Source organism: Oncorhynchus clarkii, chromosome 4 (genome assembly GCF_045791955.1).
Source record: "Oncorhynchus clarkii lewisi isolate Uvic-CL-2024 chromosome 4, UVic_Ocla_1.0, whole genome shotgun sequence".
Lineage (NCBI taxonomy): Eukaryota > Metazoa > Chordata > Actinopteri > Salmoniformes > Salmonidae > Oncorhynchus > Oncorhynchus clarkii.
Window position 1 is genome coordinate 62,426,991 of NC_092150.1, and position 16,806 is coordinate 62,443,796.

At 40.5% G+C, this 16,806-nt stretch overlaps 1 protein-coding gene across 15 annotated transcripts in view; it reads left to right on the top strand.

Moving 5' to 3' along the window:
- Window positions 1–11,198: 11,198 nt before the first annotated feature.
- LOC139407063 (TGF-beta-activated kinase 1 and MAP3K7-binding protein 2-like) overlaps window positions 11,199–16,806 on the top strand; it is a 66,715-nt gene continuing 61,107 nt past the window's right edge. For 7 of the 15 annotated variants that reach the window (XM_071150390.1, XM_071150387.1, XM_071150392.1 and 4 more), the window contains exon 1: window positions 11,210–11,536. The gene's annotated coding sequence lies outside the window, so the exon portion shown is untranslated. Of the gene's footprint in view, window positions 11,537–16,806 lie in introns of all 15 variants that reach the window. The other 8 variants (XR_011634057.1, XM_071150399.1, XM_071150398.1 and 5 more) reach the window with 6 other exon arrangements.

Genomic DNA, 16,806 nt, shown 5'->3' on the forward strand with positions numbered 1-16,806 from the left:
TTCACCATGTTCAAAGGGATAATCAGTGTCTGTTTTTTTGTTTTGTTTTTTCATATACCAATAGGTGACCTTCTTTGCGAATCAATAGGTGTTCTTCTTTGCGAGGCATTGGAAAAGCTTTCTGGTCTTTGTGGTTGAATCTGTGTTTGAAATTCACTGCTCGACTGAGGGACCTTACAATTATCTGTATGTGTGGGGTACAGAGATGAGGTAGTCATTCAAAACTCATGTTGAACACTATTATTGCACACAGAGTGAGTCCATGCAACTTATTATGTGACATGTTTAGCAATATTTTACTCAAATTATTTTGGGTTTACCGTAACAAATGGGTTGAATACTTATTGACTCAAGACATTTTAGCTTTTTATTTGTAATTCATTTGTAAATATTTCAAAAAACATAATTCCACTTTGGCATTATGGGGTAATGTGTCTAGGCCAGTGACAACAAAATCTAAATGGAATCCATTTAAATTCAGGCTGTAACACAACAAAATGTGGAAAAAGTCCAGGTGTGTGAATACTTTCTGAAGGCACTGTGTATATACAGTATATATGAATAATACCCATGTTTTAGAGCTTTCCTCTTCTTGCCTTAATGACGCATACAGTAAGCTAGATATAGACGGGCACCTTTGTCCAACAGAGCCTGAATCACTCCAATGACCAATCTACCATAAACCTGCTTGTCAACTTGATAGCTCCTAGTTTTTTTCAAAGGAAATGATTCTCTATAAAAACATATGAAATAATGAATCTAGTTGGATACTGTGTGATGCAACATTCAGTCTATAGAGTCCAGGGACTTTCTCTCACATCAGCACGAACTCCTCAGTTTGACAGGGTTGAAACAAGGCATTTTTTAACATGTGGACAGTGCCTTTTTAGTGTTTATGTTTAAAGTTGCCATCACATGATGGGATGTTCAGGATTGTGTTTATTTCTCCTTGTCCTATGCTTTCTGATCTGTGAATACCTTTGCGTTACATTTGAGTTTGTTTCTGTATTTGTTGTGTTGTTGTCATCTAAAATGTAGGATCTGTTATTTTCAAAATGACCGCAAGCGGTTAAATATCAAATTTGAGTTCAATATGTCCCACCTCTAATTTAATGACTGCAAAAAGTACAACGTAGGATGATTTTACATTTTCTATTCTAATTAATATTGTCCTGAAATGCTGTACATAAACACATTTTAATAATTTCTCATTGAAACGTTGATATGATCATTTTCTTTGAATGCACTGTTATTAGCTGAAGTATTTAGTGGTAAATGAGAAGTATTTCATGTTTTGTTTAGACACTAATGATATGGAGGTTGTATAAACGTTCTATGCCAGACAAAGCTTTTTTAGGACTTCTTGCCTTCTGTGTGGACATCCTAAAGATACACACTAGTAATGAATACACATATGAATGATAGTGCACCTCTAGGTCTGTACCTCTTCACGTTCCCCCTTTACTAGTGTTGCATGTACCTCCCTTTTCCAATCCAGAATTTAAGCACTTATCCTCCCTCCCTCTCAACAGTCTGTACAGAAAGACAGACACTCCCATTTGCAAAGTGCTCCTGTGATACTTCAAAATGCCTTCTGAGAAGCGGTTTAGGTCTCTTGTGCATGTGGCATGGTGCTCTCTGTCCTCCAATATGAAACCAATTTACCCATTTAACCAGAGCATGCGATTTCAAGTCTCACAGAAAGACAAAAAGCAACATAATTGTTTGTGCATGTTTACGTCAAGGAACCCTTCTCATCTCTAAGGGGTACATCCCAAATGGCACCTTTACTACATAGTGCACCACTTTGGGAGCTGTGCACTACATTGGGACGCAACCTAAGTTGTATTAAGACATGAAGTGCTCCACCATGTTGTGGTCCACATTCTCTTTTGGCTCCATGGCATGAGACAACCATGCTTTGCAGGTCTGGGTGTCTGTCAATTCTAAAATATTTTCTGTGTGTGTAAATGTGTGTGTGGCCACACAGACAACGTTCAAAATACACACATGGCCTAAATGTATTTGGTTTCCATAGCTTTCATAAGTAAGGCAATAGCACAGTGCAGGAAATAAAAAGAACACATTTATTCAGCTGGTTTTAGCTACGTTGCCCTAATTTCACTGTACAAATGACTGTTAAATGAGAAAAAAGTCACATTTATTTTAAACCGAGTGTACAAAACATGAAGGACTCTTTCCATGACGTCGACTGACCAGGTGAATCCAGGTGAAAGCTATGATCCCTTATTGATTTGACTTGTTAAATCCACTGCAATCACTTTAAAAAGCTGCTGGGTTTTTCACGGTCAACAGTTTCCCATGTGTATCAAGAATGGTCCACCACCCACATCCAGCCAACTTGACACAACTGTGGGAAGCATTGGAGTCAACATGGGCCAGCATCCCAGTGGAACGCTTTTGACACCTTGTAGAGTCCATGCCCCGAAGAATTGAGGCTGTTCTGAGACAAAGAGGGGAGGCAACTCAATATTACGAAGGTGTTCTTAATGTTTTGTACACTCAGTGAATATCCTCTATTATAATAAAATCTATTTTTCTTCAGATAGCATGTCTGGTTCATTCCAATGTCCTGAGTTGGAGTGTAAACAGCTGTGTGTCAGTTTGTGCCAGTGCCACACTGTCTGATATCTTTGTGTCATTGGATCTTATCCACAGGGCTTATGGCATAGCAATTTATATCTAGCTCAGTCTTGTTTTGAGCTGTTCTGAGCCAAATAATGTTAACTTCAATGCTTGGGTCAATTAGAATGCATGGCTCAAATGGGAGGAACCAGGATTTACATTTTACAGGATTTTTATTATCTTGATTTCTGGATATTGAAATACTCAACTATGGTCACAGTAACACTGATAGAGAGAGTACACCTTGCAACACGGATGAAGAATGTAGGTGGTGTTCTCTTGCTTGGCCACAGGGTGTCATAAGTGAGCTGCATGATTTTCCAGCTGCAATCCAGTCAGGTGGCATGATGGGGTCTATTTAATGGTCTGACTGGACTGTGTTTTGAGACACCTTATTTTAAGCCATGTTTGAACAAACTATCTAAGCAAGTGAAAATGTAACAATATACAGTGTTTTTCCCGACATTTCACCAGCTTTCATTTCTCTACCTGTAACCAGCCCCCAGTACCTTTTCAAGCACCTGGAGAGAGAAAGAGCAAGATATGACTGGTTTCAAATACATTTTATGAAGACTTTCTATAGTTCAATATTTAAAAATGTATATTTAAAATCAAGCCCTGTCACATTCACTGTCTACACTGTGTTATGTATTTGCACAGGATTCCATGAGATGTGTCAAATGGGTGCCACATTCAAGGTAATTTTATTGTCTGGAAGCCACTGGAGACTGTACAGTGAGACCAGTGCAGGCAGGGCACGCAATCATCAATCATGCAGCCATGAGGAACGGACCAATGTGTGTCCCAAATTGCACCCTATTCACTTTATAGTGCACTACTTTATAGTGCATTAAATAGGGAATAGTTTTCCATTTAGGACAGCACCCGTGTGAACTCCCAGACCCTGACGTATTACTCGTCCTATCACTTAGAGAAGTGTATGAGCCTGAGGGCTCTCCGCAGAATGTATTAACACAGATGTGATCCCATTTGTCTCAAGGTGCCCCTCCCAAGCTGAGTTATTGTGCCACACCTTCCCATCACCCACACACAGCCCTGCTTGCCTGGCGTCTTCCTACAGATTCTTTGTCCAGTGAGACTGAAAATGTCTGAGTTGCACAGCAGTGACCAACTCCCCATACAGCAGCCAAACACTGACTCCCTGGACACATGGGTCAAATTCCTCCTATTCGCTGTCTCATGACCCTGTTATAGAGGCTCAGTGGCCCATATTAGGCAGACAGACAGTAAAACACCTGTGTTTTCAGCCCCAGCGGAGAGGCTACAGCATCAGTGAAAGCTCTAAGGGAGTCACATGGGCATCAGTTATGGAAGTGGAGTCCACTGCTTGAACACCGACTAAGGAATCATCTAAAGGGAAAGGTCACCTAGTGAGACTAATTTTCCATCCTCATTTGGGGGAAGTTCTTGCTAGCCCTATGGGGCCTAGCTAGGAGCCTCAGGGAACATCCCAGGGGAGAGATGATGTTGGTTTCTGGTTGTGTGTCCTCTCCAGAAGAAGGTTGTGAGTGTGTTCCCTCAGACCCCTAAAGGTTGGGAGAGAGGAATGCTGGGCTGATCTACAGAGGGTCAGGCTGACTGTGATGGTGGAGAGCAGCATATCTAGTTCCGGATCTCAGCCCTTAAACCACTCAACTCTACTGTTTAAAGAAGCACAGCACTGCTTGGTGGGTAGGGAGGGCTACGTTTGACAACAGAAACGTTAAAACACCCAATTAGCTGCAATGTCTTACAATTCATTTATTGGTTAAAACTGAAATATGAACAAATATTTTAGAAACCAGTTCACAACTGTTGAATTAAAACCCAAATTCATAAAATTGGATTTGCCTAGATATTTGGTCATATGTATGGGATAATCAACGAGGGTCTATGCGTTCTATGGAAAATAATGGAGGACTTGGAAGGTGTGTTACACGACGCGCTACCGGAGTGAACTGACCTTCCACAGAGTTGCATTACTTTACGGAGAGCGCATATTGATTATCACTTTTATACCAAATGTAACACATTTGCCGCTAGAATTGTGTTCAACATACACTGAAGTAGCTAGCAGGTTAACTGCATAGCTACAGTACAATATAGTTGCCGTGGTAAACAAACATACTTGGTAGTTTAGCTAACCAAACCATCAGTCCTAGCTTGCCATTATGAAAATCCAATTCAACAATTTTTTCAATTCGACCTTTGCTTTCAAAAGCAGCTCAAACAAAAATTAACTATAGCGATGGAATACTGTGAATTATAGGGAATTATACAATGGGTGGGTCTAATCCTGGATGCTGATTGGTTTAAACCCCATTCCATTCGGTGTCAATTTCACAAGTTACCACCAGCTAAAGCTATGATGTTGAAATGCCTATTTACTCTGTTCCATTTGACTGCACAATCCACTGACTATATATTGTGGAAGGATGAAATAGTATGAATCAATTAATCAAAATAATTTTTAAAATAAAAACATTATTTTAATATGTTGGTAACCCGTTATATTAAAGTAATAATGCCCTCAAAGCCGTGTTTATAGGATATACTGGCACTGTATTATCACTTAGATAATGTACGCTCCAGAATGTCCTTCAAGACAATCAGAAACAAGTATTCAACAATGCTACGGTATAACTTGTTATATTATTATAACAACACTTATTAGTAAGCATATAATTGCTTGTTTAGAAACTGAAAACCAATATGGAGCGCAAATTCTCCCTGTACCTATAATTACTGTCAGTGCTCTGTAAAACTCATAAAGGAGAATAACAGTTTCTCTGTGCTTAGAATGTCCCGTCCAACATCCCCTCATGCTGCTGATCCCTGAAGAGGACTGGGTAACATTCCTGTCCTCACCTCCCCATTCGCCTCCCCCTAAGACACACACACACACACACAACCCCTCCTGCCGCCTAAGTACGCTCCTCCACAAGCCTTGTTTCACACTTGTTAGTAGGAGAGAAAATATACCTGCTGCAAGGTCAGTGGACACTGGATAGGCACATTGGGCGCCTAAAGTTTGCTCGGAGCAGAACAATGAGTGGAGACCCACAGCCTCTGCAAACTAAATCACCACTGTTGACCCAAGACAGGCAGGCTGTCCTCAGACCGTGAGAAAAGCGCCTCTTTCCATGCCAGGAATGTGGGTGGCCGGCCTTGTTTCCCAGGAAGCCTATCTGAGGAGCGCGCTGCACATGCAGTGGCGTGGCTTTGTTTTGGTCTGCAAACAGTCTTATTTTTTGGCATGAGCTGCACTTTTCCTCCCCTCTTTCCCCCTATCAAGTTGTCACTGTAATAATCTATGTGCTCGAAGATCAGTACAGCATGTGCATGAGAAGGAAGGGATTTGGTAACAGTGTAAAGCTCCTTCTGTGAAATATTCTTCACTTTGACCCAAGGCAAGGTGACGGCCAGGGAGTATGACCAGGGCCACCCCTTTCCCTCTTGATGTTTGACTGGGAGGTGCCAATGCACTCTGTCCAGTGTCTACCTCTATCCCACACATGGCACTTGGAGAATGAGACAAAGCCACTTCATAAAATTCCTATCCAACATAGTGTTATGTTATTGGACGTTTTAGGGAAGTTTAAAAAAATACATATATTTTGATGACTCATTGACTGCCCCTCCCCTTTGACATACACACTGAGTATCTCTGAGTCCTCACCCCCCATGTGTATATCACGCAGATCACATTCTGTGTTTGTGTGTGTGTGTGTATGTGGCTCCCGGAGGGAGCAGTGGTCTAAGGCACTGCATCTCAGTGCTAGAGGCGTCACTACAGACCCTGGTTCAATCCCAGGCTATATCACAACCGGCTGTGATCGGGAGTCCCTTAGGGCGGCAAACCATAGGGCGGCGCAGCATAGGGGAGGGTTTGGCCGGGGTAGGCAGTCATTGTAAAATAAGAATTTGTTCTTAACTGACTTGCCTAGTTAAACAAAGGTTAAAAAATAAATGTCTATGTGTAAGACTGAGTGAGTGTGTGTGTGAGTCACTGCATTACGCAGACACACGAGATGCCATATGTTTCCACATAGTCCACTGAAGAACAAATGTGCCGTCCTTTTTCACGAGGAAACGTCTGTTTTTTCACTTACCCCACGTGTGGGTTAATGCAACCAAGTAAGAGACTCGGTCCACATCAATAAAACAACTTAAATGGGACACCTGTTTATGATGTCTTGACAGACACATTCAACCATCCAATTTAACAGTGAGGGCTGACTAAATGACAAAGAACAGCACATACAGAGCACCCAGAAAGTGGAAACAGTAGTTTCACCCAGGAGGACCTGTCCTGTGTGTTTACAATCTCCTGGTAATGGAGGAGGGTGAACCCAGTGACACAGTGTATGATGATGTATTAAGTGTAACTCCCAGTCCTGTCATAGCTGGCCATCCATGATCCCCAATGGAGTGAGGGCCGTGTTGGAGAGCATGACATCTGTGATGCATGGTGAGTAAATTGTGACTGACTACTAATAATGAGTAATTATTTATGACGCATAGTGATTTGTAAATCAATCAGTTGGCAGTTGAAGTCGAACAAGCCCAATGTGTGAATGATGCCGTATAAACACTCCCCTACAAAGACTGGTTGATTGCTCAGAGTGACCCCTTATGAATGAGTCACACAACCCTATCCACTTCCTCCTCACTCCCACATGTCTTAATTAACCATGACAGGTACCAGGAATGTTAAATCCTCACTTCCACTTCCCAGTTCAATTGGGGGAGAGTTGGCATGTCATTAAAGTTGTTGTTAACACCGAATAGTTTTGTTCCATCTCTGTAGTGGGAATGCTCTCACTCCATAACATAATGTGATGGTGGTAAGCCTAATGAGGAATGGGATGGCGATCAAAAAGTATAGAAATTCACACAAATACCTACAGAAATAACACAGACTTACAGTAGAGTAAGTTATTTTTGTACTATATGAATAACCTCTAGATCCTACACCGAACACAGGGACGCTAGAACCTACAGTCGTTTTTTTTCTTGCTCTACTGTAGGTCTCGCTCCCCCAGAACTCCTCTCTTCATGGCAAACACACACAGTGACCACCCACATGTCCATACTGACCTCCCACTGGCTCCCAGCTCTAGTATGGCAGTCCACCAGCTGTTATCATGGACATGCTGTTTAAAAAAAAATCCAATCTGTTCTGTCTGTTGGATACCTTTTTTTGTTCATATTATGAGTGTATTATTATTAAGGTTGAGATATTGTTGTGGTTGTGTACTAAACTGACGTATGGAATTGTTTTAAGATGGTCATACTATGGATTATTTAGCTATTTAATTTAAATTTTTAAGGTAGACTCTCTCCCTCAGTTGCCTATGCACATCAACAAGATCAACAATTAAAGTTAGCCAGGGCTAGATGAGCTAAAAGCTAACGAGGGAACCGTTGATAACGAGGGAAACCCTCTCAAACTTTTTCAGTCTTCAAAATTGCACTGATAAACGATAGTAGCTTCTTCTCCCTTCTACATCTTGCCTGCCAATGCATGCCTGTCCAACACACGTTTTGACAACTGAATGGGAACTTGCCTTCCAGCCCATTTGATCGATGCCAAATTCATTTGATTGACAACTAAAAGATATGTTAACTCTGGTTAACAGACGTACAAGTTGAGCATAGCTAGCTAGTAAAGTGATTCACATTTCTTGTTAGCTAACCAAAGGACGCCTGCATCTCTAGCTGTAGCCACAGAAAAACGATATGGGGTGAAAAGTCGGCCACTCACCCACTCCTCCAATGACATATCACAGGAGGTTGGTGGCATCTTAATTGGGGAGGACGGCTCGTGGTAATGGCTGGAGCGGAATTGGTGGAATGGTGTCAAATACATAAAGCACATGGTTTCCATGTGTTTGATGCCATCCCATTTGCTCTATTCCAGCCATTATTATGAGCCGTCCTCCTCTCAACGGCCTCTATTGCATAACAACCTCCTAGCAGCTTGCTAGCTACCTAAGGTTCTGTGTTTTTAGCATGCTAAATAAATAGCCTCATAAATAAATAGGCTAGCATATTAGCCACGGTATAACTGACTTGTGATCATTGCTCTGACTAATTTGAGTGTATTGACATTCCCAGCCTTAGTTAGCTACATTCGTCCATTTTTGTCCAAAATATTGAGTCATTGAAACTGAAACAGTGCACACTGAATGGCTAGAAAGCAAACAATGTACCAGGCCAGCTGTGATTTACAACCTGATAGCAATATTTGTTGGATCACAAATACATTTATTGAACTGCATCCATCTATTCCGCCAGCAATGCCTTACTCTACGTCATGAAATGTTTTGTCAAATAGAACCTATTTTTAAAACCTTATAAAGTAGATTTTGTAGCATAAACTGGGAATTGTATATTTTTGACTGATATTATGGTTGTCTGTTTGTTTCATATCTGCAAAGTAGTTAAAACACTGTCAGTTCCACTTGAACTCAGAATCAACACTAGACATGTTACAACAAAAAAGTCAATACTAGGTAAAACTGGCCAATTTGCTGTAAACGACACAATACACTGCTGGTTCACTAATTTCCTTCTAATCTCCTACTCTCTGCTCAATAAAATCACAGAAAATACTAATTTGAAAGTCAGAAATAATGGCAAATAAATCAACTATGTCAGTACTGTATATGTAAAATGATTAAGGGAATACCAGATACATGCACAAATATTCTCATAAAATGGGTCTCACATCTTTTTTAATGTATCAGATTACTCAAACTCCTGATATTAAAGTTTAAACACTGAGGTAAACCCTAATGCTGAGGCACTATTTAAAATAAAGAAAAAAAACTACAATAAAAAAACTTACTCAGATTAAGAAGGGTTCTATGTAACCCTTCTTGCCTTCCAAAGAATTATTCTTGTCTTCCAAAGAATCCCTCTTGCCTTACGGAGAATGATTCAAGAACCCTTTCTTCCAAAACGGTTCTTAGAACCCATTGCCTTACAAAGAACCATTGTTTTCCAAAAAAAGGGTTATTCAGATGAAAACAGTTCTTGGTAGAACCCTATCCCTCCGCAAATAACCATTTTGGAACCCTTTTTTTCTAAGAGTGTAGTCACCTTCAAAATAATTGACACCCTTGATAAAGATGAGCAACAAAATTGCATAAAATAAATAGTTACAATACTGAGCTATATTGCATGCACCAAAAAATTTAGAAAATTATATTATTTTATACTAATACAATTCCTCAGAGAAAGAGATTTTGCTTAACAACTAATACTTTTTCTCCCAAAAGTATTGGCACCCCTGTTTTTATGCACCCTTCCCTTGCAAGAATAACAACATTGTGTGTTTTTCTATAATGTTTAATGACATTGGGATGGCTCTTAGACCATTCCTCCATACAGAACCTTTCCAGATCCTCCAGTCTGTGCTTATGGACTGCCCTCTTAATTTCAAACCGCAGGTTTTCAATGTGGCTCAAGTCCGGAGATTGAGATGGCCATTGCAAAATGTTGATTTTGTGCTTGGTCTCATTGTCTTGTTGGAAGATGCATTTGTGGCCAAGTTTCATCCTCCTGGCGGAGGCAACTAGGTTTTTGGCTAAAAAGTCTTGGTACTTGGTAGAGTTCATGATGCCGTTGACCTTAACAAGGGCCCTAGGATCAGTGGAAGCAAAATAGCCCCATAACGTTAAATATCCACCACCATATTTTACAGTAGGTGGGTCATTCCACAAGTCCCTTTTGTGTCCCTTTGATATTTTATGTAGAAATTGTGCACCAATATTGAATTTTAAAAGCATGTTATATTAATTGAAGTGCCCTTTAATATAGAACACATGGACAATTCAATACATCTGATTTTTAATATGAATTAAGACTTGCTAAAGTGCCAAAATTCTGCATTTTTACATGTTCCTCTGTGCAGTCTCTGTGATTTCTCTGAAGATTTTAACCCACTTAACCCTAACATTTCTCTAAGTTTTGTATAGCCCTAGTTATTTTTGTTGCTTTGACCAACAGACAGAATGTTAATGCACATTGGTTTGGTGGCCATGAGGCCTTTTGTTGTTTTATTTTATTTATAAGAATGTTTAGGGGTGCTGCTACGAAAACGATTAACCAGCCTGCTAATATTCTTATATTGAGATGCATGGGGCTGCCAAACTATTCCATAACAGTGCCAATAACTTATTACTTGTGAAAAAAAAATCTATTACTATGAGCAATTCTAGTAATATAATATATACTTTTTTTAATGTATTTTTTTCTTATCTTTATCAAGGGTGCAGTCACCTACAATAATTGTCAATCATTTTGTAGGTGACTGGAACTATTGTAACCTAACTTTCTCAGTAGTTGAGATTACTAGACATAGACCTAACAAGCACCCTCTACCACCCCACCTGTATTTCTTCCACACGCCTGTTGACAGTTTCCCTTCAAATAATATTACCGGTTACCACAAACGTTTCATTCTGTCTGCGTCTGCTTCTACAAAGCATTTAGAAATCATACTTCCTCTCCCCTAAAAAAACTTTCCCCTAGGAGAAAAAAATAGTCTCGCGATAGGCGCTCGCATATGCAGCCGCCATATTCTGTGACAGTATTTTGATTGGTGTCTGTTGGACGTAAGAAAAGAAAAGATAAAATAAAGTGGGAGTAGAGGGGGTAAAGAAGAAGAGCTGTCAAAATAATTCCCGTGTCTCTGAAACAGCGGGGGGCTGTAGTAACCCCCCACTCGAGTCAAAACAGAGAAGTCCAGAGTGCCGTAGAAACTCCGTTCACGAAGTCCCCCCCCCCTCCCTCCGCTCTTCTTTCAGCACCACGGCCCTGTGGAGATTCGGTGGCTGTGTCTCGGGTGTTGAAGGTGGCCCGGGGAGAGGCGGCGGAGACGGTAAGCGAATGCCTCAGAATAGGCCCAGAAGTGGTTAGAAGTTATAATTTAGTTAATGTAGATGAAAATTCGGTCTAACCTTCCCGACTAACATGCTCGAAATACGTGTGCGACTCCACATCCCTCTGGTAAAAAGAAAACGCAGAAAAAACTTTCTGGCTGTCGGCTTTTCAAGTGTGAAAAAGTGTTTGACTGCAACTGGTGTAGGCAATCTCGCGAGCTATTTAGTCTATGTGCGATTTGTTGTGTCCAGCATGAATGTGTTATTACATTTGTAATAATATTTAGCTGTGTACATTTCAATAATAGTTCCACCGTACATTTTAAAGCTGACGTGCATGTTTTGTAGCTTATAGGCTACACTGTAGCTACATTTTCCATTGAGTTTTCTTGAAAAACCTCGTCATCCATGGTGTTCTGAGAGCACAACTAAGTTTCTACGCCAATATGATAATATCAAGTGTTGTAACTTCAAAGAACCTTGAAATAGTTTTACGCTTGTCAAAAAGTTAGTTAGCTTGGTAACTAACATAGCAGCTCGCAAGTCGCGATAGTTTTGCTGGTAATTTACGGTGACGTTCGATGCTTCGAAAAAGTAACACTTTGTGTTACAATTTGGTCCCAGCATCTAACGTTAAACGTGTTACACACAAAACACTGCTTTGCGATTATGATGGACTGTCTTTCCTTTCGTTGCATTGATGGGCCTTCTCCAAATATTGCCTAGAGACGTATTAACTAGGAGTACCGAATGGCATAGCACAGGCCCAACCTATAATAAGTAGGTTAATCGAAAGTCTCCTGTAGACTAGCCTACATTATATGAATTGTATTGATGCACGAATCGAATTACCTTGATGAGTCAAACGCAATTCAACTAAAAGTAGCCTGTCCTGTACTCTCACCTTCCCTTCTATAGAATGGAAATGAAATAGTTTTTTTTTACACATTCTCTCAATTCGGCTATATGTTAATGTGTATGTTATTCTATTGGATTTATATTTGTTTGTTTGATATAGATAATTTTAGTGAATGGTAGTTAGTTTGATCATCTGAGCAGACTTGACCTAGCTATAGATTTAAATGTCCCTTCAGGAGAATTTCAGATGAGAGGTTTGACAGCGTTCATATGTATAGGTGCAGGGGAGCATGTGTAGGGGTGGATTTGACACATGACTAACCTTGTTTGTAAATGTTGATACAATTATAGGGTGATTCCATGCCAGGACAGCCTGCAAATATGTAGGGTATCTCAGGTTGTTCTGGCAATTCTCACATAGAATCTCAATTGGTATAAAGGATGTTTGACATGATTTTTACTTTCCTATCACAAACCATTTTTTTTGAAAATCATGATCAAAGTGGTCATTTTAGGCCCTTTTTAGACCTATTACATACCTCATGTAAGACCCTATGTTCTGTGAACAGTACATGATACAGACAACATCTTGGTGTCTATACTCCTTATAGTGTTCTCTCAAATTTGGAGTATGTCTAGATTCTGAAATACAATTAATTTATTCAACCTCCAAAAATATTAATATGAATATCTCAAAAGTATCCTTTTTGATTTTACTTATTATTATTATTATAATTTTTTTATATAATATTGTTGAAAACAATATACTCTTCAAACTAGGACTGCCAAAGTATTACATTTTTATTGCAGTAAAAGCCATTGCCACACAGGCTTGCCATTATTCACTTTCAAATCAAATGTATTGGTCACAAACACATATTTAGCAGATGTTATTGCAGGTGTAGCGAAATGCTTGAGTTCCTAGCTCCAACAGCGCAGTAGTATCTAACAATTCACAACAATACACAGAAATCTAAAAGTAAAATAATATATGGACGAGCAATGTCTGAGTGGCATTGACTAAAATACAGTAGAATAGAATACAGTATATACATATGAAATGAGTAAAGCAGTATGTAAACATTATTAAAGTGACTAGTGTTCCGTTATTAAAGTGACCAGTGATTCCATGTCGATGCATATAGGGCAGCAGCCTCTAAGGTGCAGGGTTGAGTAACCGGGTGTTAGCCGGCTAGTGAGGGCTATTTAACTGTCTGATGGCCTTGAGATAGAAGCTGTTTTTCAGTCTCTTGGTCCCAGCTTTGATGCACCTGTACTGACATCGCCTTCTGCATGGTAGCGGGGTGAACAGGCCATGGCTCAGGTGGTTGATGTCTTTGATGGGACATCAGGTGCTGTAGGTGTCTTGAAAGGCAGGCAGTGTGCCCCCGGTGATCCGTTGAGCAGACTGCACCACCATCTGGAGAGCCCTGCGGTTGCGGGCGGTGCAGTTGCTGTACCAGGCGGTGATACAGCCCAACAGAATGCTCTCAATTGTGCATCTGTAAAAGTTTGTGAGGGTCTTAGGGGCCAAGCCAAATTTCTTTAGCCTTCTGTGTGTTTACAGGAAGTTGCAACAGCGCGCCTTTAGATCATTAGAACGCATTCGCCACAAGCCACAAATACACCTGAATGGATTTTTGCAAATGTGTAAATACCACGGGAGTCCTCTTACATTTGGGAACTATTGATCAAACAACCATGAAAAGGTAGGCTCTGTCTCCCTCAGTTATGCACTTCAACAACAACAAGAACAATTAATGCTAGCCAGCACAAGATGAGCTAAAATATACTGAAGGAACACTAGATAAACCCTCTCAAACTTTTTCAGCTTGTAGTTGGCTGTCAAAATTGCACTGATAAACGAAGGGAAATTGTAGCTTGCTAGCTAGCTGCTTCCAGACACAAATGAGAGAACACCTCACTCTGACCATTTTAATCACCCTAGCAGAGCCGGTTAGCTAGGCTGTTAACATATTATCTAGAGTATCCGTGACTAACTATTGTTTTGCCTGCGTTTACTGTCTTGCATAAATTCATCAGTTATTCTGCGCTTTGGCACACTCAGATGAGAGTGCTCTGAAATCAGAGTAGATAGCCAGAGGGATTATGCAAATGCAAGAGATATGCTAACTGAATAACAGCCGTTCAAGTTCTTGCTAGCAAACCAAATGACATCTCCACCTCTAGCTGTGTATAGCTACTGAAAAACAATTTGAGGGGAAAAAGTCAGTCACTCAACCACTCCTCCAATGGCATGACTTGACTATCTCCTAGTGGCTAGTTAGCTATCTAGCTAATGTTGGGCCCCGTGTTTTTTTTTTCTGGCTGGGCCACTCAAGGGCATTCAAAAAACTTGTCACGGAGCCACTCCTGCGTTGTCTTGGCTGTATGCTTAGGGTCGTTGTCATGTTGAAAGGTAAACCTTCGCCCCAGTCTGAGGACCTGATCACTCTGGAGCAAGGATCTATCAAGGATCTCTCAGTACTTTGCTCCGTTCATCTTTCCCTCGATCCTGACTAGTCTCCCTGTCACTGAAAAACATCCCCACAGCATGATGCTGCCACCACCATGCTTCACTGTAGGTAAGGGTGCCAGGTTTCCTCCAGACGTGACTCTTGGCAGTCAGGACAAAGCATAAAATCTTGGTTTCATCAGACCAGAGAATGTTTGTTTCTCATGATTTGAGAGTCTTCAGGTGCCTTTTTGCAAACCTCAATTAGGCTGTCATGTGCCTTTTACTGAGGAGTGGATTCCATCTGGCCACTCTCCCATAAAGGCCTGATTGGTGGAGTGCTGCAGAGATGGTTGTCCTTCTGGAAGGTTTTCTCATCTCCACAGAGGAACTCTGGAGCTCTGTCAGTGTGACCATCGGGTTCTTGGTCACCTCCCTGACCAAGGCCCTTCTCCCCCTGATTGCTCAGTTTGGCCGGGGGCGCCAGCTCTAGGAAGAGTCTTGGTGGTTCCAAATTTCTTCCATTTAAGAATAATGGAGGCCACTGTGTTCTTGGGGACCTTCAATGCTACATAAATGTTTTGGTACCCTTCCCCAGATCTGTGCCTCGGAGCTCTACAGACATTCCTTCGACCCCTTGCCTTGAATTTTGCTCTGACATGCACTGTCAACTGTGGGACCTTATATATAGGTCAATTGAATTTACCACAGGTGGACTCCAATCAAGTTAAAAAAAAATGGAAACAGGATGAACTTGAGCTCAATTTCAAGTCTCATAGCAAAGGGTCTGAATACTTATGTAAATAAGGTATTTCTGTTTTTTATTTTTAATACATGTGAAAAAATGTCTAAAAACCTGTTTTCGACTTTGTCATTATGGGGTATTGTGTGTAGATTGATGAGGAAAATGTTTTATTTAATCAATTTTAGAATAAGGCTGTAACGTAACAAAATGTGGAAAATTGTCAAGGGTCTGAATTCTTTCCAAATGCACTGTTGATGCGCTAGGTTATTAACCACATTATAACTTACTTGTGATCATTGCCCTTGCTAGTTTGTGTTGACATTCCCAGCCTTAGTTACATTCATCCGTTATTGTCCAACATATTGAGTCATTGAAACTGAAACAGTGCATCCCGAATGGAGGCAGCAAACAGTGTACCTGGCCAGCTGTGATTTACAACCTGATAGCAATATTTTTTGGACTACCAAGAAATGTATGGGTGAATAATATTAATCATGCATTGAACTGTATCCATCTATTCTGCCAACAATGCCTTAGTGTACCTCATTAGAATGTTGAGGCAAATAAAACCTATTTTTAAAACCTCTTATAAAGTTGGTTTTGTAGCATAAACTGGGAATTTGATCTTTGTGACTGATATTATGATTGTCTGTTTCATATCTGAAAAGTAGTTAAAACACTGTCAGTTCCACTTTAAGTGCTCTTTGTTCTTTGTATCCATAGAAACGGTTATTTTTTCCTTTACTGAACCCTCCAATCAGAAATTGTGAGAACACTTATTTAGAATGCCTGGCTGAATTAAGCTTTAACAGTGCGTGTGTGTGTGTGCTCGCGTGTGTGTGTGCCTGCAAGCAAGTGAATAACTTCAAGAACATTGATAAGAGAGGGTTGGTCTGCCTAAACATTGGGTTCATTTTGTTTCTGATACAGATTATTTTGTGTTTCCGTGCCTTACAATCAAAGCATAGTATGCCTGTAACTCAATGCTCCATGTTTCTTTTATTATATATATTTTTTCTCCCATTTTTCTCCCCAATTGGTAGTTACAATCTTGTCCCATCGCTGCAACTCCCGTATGAACTCGTGGAGAGGCAAAGATCGAGAGCCGTGTGTCCTCCGAAAAACACGACCTCCCCAAGCCTTACTGCTTCCTGACACAATGCTTGCTTAACCCGGAAGCAGGCCGCACCAATGTGTCGGAGGAAACACCA